Source organism: Apostichopus japonicus, chromosome 16, assembly GCF_037975245.1.
Source record: "Apostichopus japonicus isolate 1M-3 chromosome 16, ASM3797524v1, whole genome shotgun sequence".
Taxonomy (NCBI): domain Eukaryota; kingdom Metazoa; phylum Echinodermata; class Holothuroidea; order Aspidochirotida; family Stichopodidae; genus Apostichopus; species Apostichopus japonicus.
In genome coordinates, this window is record NC_092576.1 from 34,338,773 (window position 1) to 34,344,250 (window position 5,478).

At 37.5% G+C, this 5,478-nt stretch overlaps 1 long non-coding RNA gene across 1 annotated transcript; it reads right to left on the reverse strand.

Moving 5' to 3' along the window:
* Positions 1 to 258: 258 nt before the first annotated feature.
* LOC139983633 (uncharacterized) lies at positions 259 to 5,478 on the reverse strand. Its single transcript, XR_011798778.1, has 4 exons — positions 4,984 to 5,478; positions 3,883 to 4,045; positions 2,515 to 2,633; positions 259 to 2,003 (listed from the first exon to the last, which is right to left on the reverse strand). It is a non-coding gene; the product is annotated as an uncharacterized lncRNA (long non-coding RNA).

The window sequence follows — 5,478 nt, forward strand, 5'->3', positions numbered from 1 at the left end:
ACTGGTCTACTTGTTTCTATATCTCCTCGAGATTTGAAGATACTTTCTCCAAATAGAGAAGGAACGGCATTGTCTTGTAGACGGCGAGCTGTTGGTGTTCCAAGTCCAAGTTGCGCGGATAGGCGATAGGAATCGAAACTTTAACTGGTGAAGAGCGCACTGCACACATAGATTCGCAAGATTCGCTCGAAGGTCCAAACCAATCTGTACTTAGGCACACTCTAAAAACCAAAGTGCTGAAAACAGCACATAGAGTGCTATTTTACAGCACGTCCCAAGAGCCCTGAGAGGGACAGCACCCTAAGTGCTATAAACAGCACTCTCAAAAGTGCTAACTATACAAGCACCTGAAAAGTGCTACAACAGTCCCGCACTTTAAGTGCTACCACCAGCACTGGAAAGAGCAAATATAGCACCTGTAAGTGCAAATCCTAATTAATCTGTATCACTTGCAAAATATGGAATGCATAGGTCAAAACACAGCATCTCCTGACTGAAATAAAAGGGAACACATTTTTTCTTTTCTTTCTTCCTTTTATTGCTTCCTGTACTTGAGAAATAAAAATTCATAAGTTAGACTTATAGTGTAGACGGATTACCTTAAGTGTCTCAGCTAAACCCTTTGGTTACTATAAAAAGTTAAGGCTGTTGACCAGAAGTGCTAGAGTATATCCATGCATAGTGTTCTAGCCTAACTTTATGTTTACATTTAGCCATGGATGTTACAATTTTCAAACATGATATTAATTTTCTGTATTAGTACCGAGTGATATTTACAGGAGATGGGACTATGCACCCCTAAAATCCAGTAAAATCCAGATTCCAACTGGAAAAGATCTCAGATTGGACAAAAATTAAATTAAAAAAAACAAAACATTTTTGACCACCCAATGAGGCTTTGTTCCCATGGTCCCTTATTTTGGACAACACCTTCAAACCTATTCACTCCACTCTTTTAATGATGTCAAATGAAAATAACACCAACTTGATCCCCAAATGGGGCAAAATTAAACTGAAACATAACACTGAATAACATCTAACAGTCTGAATGAATGTTTTAAAACATGATAAAATTAACAGTGACAACACCCAATCAAGACTAAGTTAGGTAAACCTACGCTCCCGAAGGGCGAGCAAGTACCTGACATATTGTGAGTCATTAATTACTAATGAGTAATTTGTGTGAGTGGCTGTGGCTGAGATCTGGTGCAAGCAGTATCCCTCCCATTTTTATAAGCCCAAACTTAAATCATCAACCGTACAACCTGAATAACTGGTCAAAACCTGAGTTTATCCATCATAACCAGGTTCATCTGGAGATGATTTTAGAGATATATGTGGGTCTAAGTTGTCTAGTGTTCAGTTTTGTATTTGTTAACCCTGTGTTGTAGGCCTTATATTTCTGTTAATGTCAAAAATCCAACTACACTTTATATAATAGGTACGTACATACTGAGCTCTAAAGGATTACTAGAATTGAAACATTGATCCCAAAGTAAAAACATACGGCATGTTTTTCTACTACAAAATGGCCATTGTAACTTAAGAAACGTTAAGAGAAATCTTGAAAGAGATTACTGTAATGCTAGTAATTAAAACGAATAAATTTTAAGACATGCTTGCAACAAAATTTCCTTAATGCTTTTAAACTTAACTGTGAACAGTCTCTACTCCACATTTTGCAAAGCAATCCTTATCTCCTTAACATGATTACTTATCTTTTGACCTGATAGGGGTATGCCATACAACACAGTTTGGATAAAGGTGTAGAAATCTGTGAGCTGCACCGCATATGCTACATTAAAAACATAATGAATTTTCATTAAAATATCTGTAGCTGCTACAATTCCACATGCTTGCCTGGAAACAGGTAGGGCAACTCCATCCAGAACTACAAAAAAAAACTGCTGCAAGTCAGTCACATTGCTTCCAATGGCCAGGAGGTGTGGCTGTTTTCTGCTGAGTTGGCTTTTCTTTGCATATTCTTCCACATTTGTGCCGATCTAAGAAGAAAATAAATTAAGCAAGCATTAACTTCCAAAATAGTGCCAATTTCTCTAGTAACCTCTGAAAACTTCAACTAGTCTGGGTGACAATTGGTTCACATCCTGCTTGCATCACTTACCGTACTATTATGTATCTTGCCTGAACTGCTGCCTGGCTAGTGCCATATTTTAACCAAATATAAAATCCATGTTAATATCTAACCAGCTAAAAAGATATGCAGGTATAACTTGATATATAATAAAGGATTATCTGGCTCAGGTACAGAATAGTCTACATTGACCCACATCTGTATCAGATAGTTTTATGTGGTTGACTCTTATCTCCTGAAGGAAAGACACATTTAATAAGAGCACCTACCTGGACTGCCCAGCGCAGATTGAGCCAAGGGGCTGAGGCCTAGAGGACAGAATGTCAGCACCAATATCCTCTAGGCTCAAATGGCTAAAGAATGATCACTCTGCGTGAATTTGGGCAGATCTTTCCCACTCAACACACAAAACAACTTACTGGTTGTCAGGCGATGAAGAAACGGACATTGTCATCTCGACTGCATTTTCCATTTTTCCTTGTGTTGAAAGACGGCAATAGGTGAACCAAAGCAAACAGACCGTACATGGATGCATGTTCTAAAGAAGAAAATAAAAAGTTTCTTAATAGTGAAAAACATAAAAACAGATTACATATCTCAACAAAACAGATGTATATGTCAACAAAATAGTGTGACGTGTCAGTTAGTAATTGTTTGTTCCTACTACTTGCTCTAGAAATTGCAATATACAAATTACATGTAGCCAAGATAAAAAAAAAACACATTATTCTGATATACTTTTATGTCCACTGAACCCAAATTACAAAGGCCTGTGTCAATTTCACAGTCATAGGTCTTTTCAAAGTCACTAAAATAAATATGGTGAAAGACTGAAAGGATTTCTGGGATGCTTCTATAATTGAAATTGGTTAGGCCAGGAAATTAATACTTTTGCTTATTGAATACACTCTTGGATGGAGGAAACTAAGGCATCAAGTGGTACAGTAACTTGTATCAATGAATGAACCAAGCAAGTGGCTATACAGGTACAACCCTACACCACCAGACCTACAACATTGGTTCTAGAATGTTTCTAGAATAATAACACACCCCTCCACCCACACCGCTTTAACAGTACGTGGCTCAAGAAACAAATTTCCTTCAGTTTACCCTTACTCCACAGCTGGAATTAAAGCAAAACTGAACAGGATTGCCAGCTTAGTCAATTTTAGTGCATGGGCCTAAGAACTGGCTACAAATTTAGACCCAATAGTTATAACCTTTGATCTGAAATCTGGATACAAGTTTTAATCCACTGATTTCAACAATTTGCGAGCAATCTGATAATGATCTGGCTATTTTTGATTCACACGCTGCAGCCTGAATTGACACTTAAATGATCTTTGACCTCAATTTTTGGATACATTTGTGATGGGTCCCCTCCCATGGATCAGTTTAGCCAAGTTAGCTTCAGTACTTGAAAATTCACATAAGACTGCAGGAGATAATACCACTTAATGAACTATCGTTAGACAGGTAGATGCCCACCAATCATATAAACTCCCACCAGCATCGATGGTGTCAGAACTTAAGTCTTCTTCAAAATCTAGATTGGAATGTAATTCAGTTTCAGTTTAATCACTTTCATTCATTTCTTCCATGTATGTTTAAAGAAAGTTGGGTACCAGACAATCTGTTAACAGCATTGCCACTTTTTTGTACATGATTTTACCTATAGCAGTCTTTTATAGAGCTAACATACCAAATATTCACTACAGAAAACTTGACTGAACTTGCACAATGAGAGTCACATGACTACAAAATGTTAGCACTTTTTTTAAACATACCCTCAGAATTTTCTGTTTCTTCAAATTCAAACTGAAGGTCCCACAGAGCTGAGTTGGTACTACATGCTATGTACTTCCAAATGAGGCGGGAATGTTCCCCACATTTCATCAAAAAGTTATTGGCGACCTGATCTCCATACATCTGCTCAAAGTCTTGCGAAATCTACAAGTACAAGAATAAAACAAGAAAACATGCGATGAATCCCAAAACATGTCAGGTTTCTTTCATTTTTCTGCAAAAGCTTGAGTCTATAAACAGATTTGATCCAAAACAAGCATGTTTAAAGTTTCACCAAAATTTTTTTCAAATTTATTGGAAAATTTAGCCTACCTATATTCTTCACTTTTCATGACAGAACATCTTAAATGAAGCATATTTACATTGGGAGTCATCATTTCAAAAGGAAAACATACCTATAGTAGGCCTTCCTTGATAGGTGCAAACAAGGCAAACATTAGGGTACACAACATTAAGCGATGCATGAATTATGGGAAACACTATCAAGGTCAAATAAGAATAGGATGTATACAATTACTCTGATCATTATTTTATGTTTACATTAACTTTAATTTTTCTTTAAACCTGAATAATGTATGAGAATGACTGTGAAGTATGGTTTGTACTTGTACTTTGTAGGCTACTTCATTTTGTAGTTGGCAATCATACACAGACCTTACACTGCAAAGTAACATTAACAACACCAACGTTAGGCCTGTTACCACAATACTGTTAGGCCTAGGCTAGGCTACCACAAATTCAAAGCGTAATATGGGTTGGCAGGCCTTCCTAAACGTTTTCTTGTGGTCGTGTAGCGGCCATCGGCTCGTATTCTTTAGGCATTGGCATATAGGCCTAAACCAATACCAATACTTATTGCATTGGGCCTGCCTCTCTTATATGTTAAGACTGTGTGATGGCCACTTGTGCAAACATAGTAAACTGTAGTACCAGTAGCACACCTCAATCGAATCACCCATTGGCGGCCATAAAGTTAGGCCTTATAAATGTTACAATAAGGAGGTAGGCTAGGCCTATAAACGCCCAATCATAAACTTGGCATAGCCTAATGTTATATCAGAGCGCATTTGGCATTTACATACGTGAATAGACCTATGAAATCAGTGGTAGGCTACCATCACTAAGACGTCGACAGAGCAATTATTTCAAGGGAATTCCCGACGTCATCAGCAAAGCTAGGTTATTGAAAACATGAATGATCACTCAAATTTCATTAAAGGTCGCCATATCAGCTTTCAAAATTTCCTTACTCTGGAGAATATTCACAGATTTCAATTCAGAAACTTACGTCTGCCGTTGGAACGTTCGTCAGTTGTCACGTCTAGCGATGCGATATGCAACTATTTGGTTATAACCAATAGCGTTGTTGCATGTTACTGACGTCACCGCCTTCAGCCAATCAAAAGTTAATACGAAACTTTCAGCACTTAATAAGTGCAGTGCATCACAACTACGGCGATAGCACTTTGGTATGGTGCAAGTTATTTAACACTTGAAGGTTTAGATACTAGCTCTTAAAGTGCTAATTGATGACTAGCACCGTGTTGGAGCTACTAAATTAGCACTTCAGTTTTTAG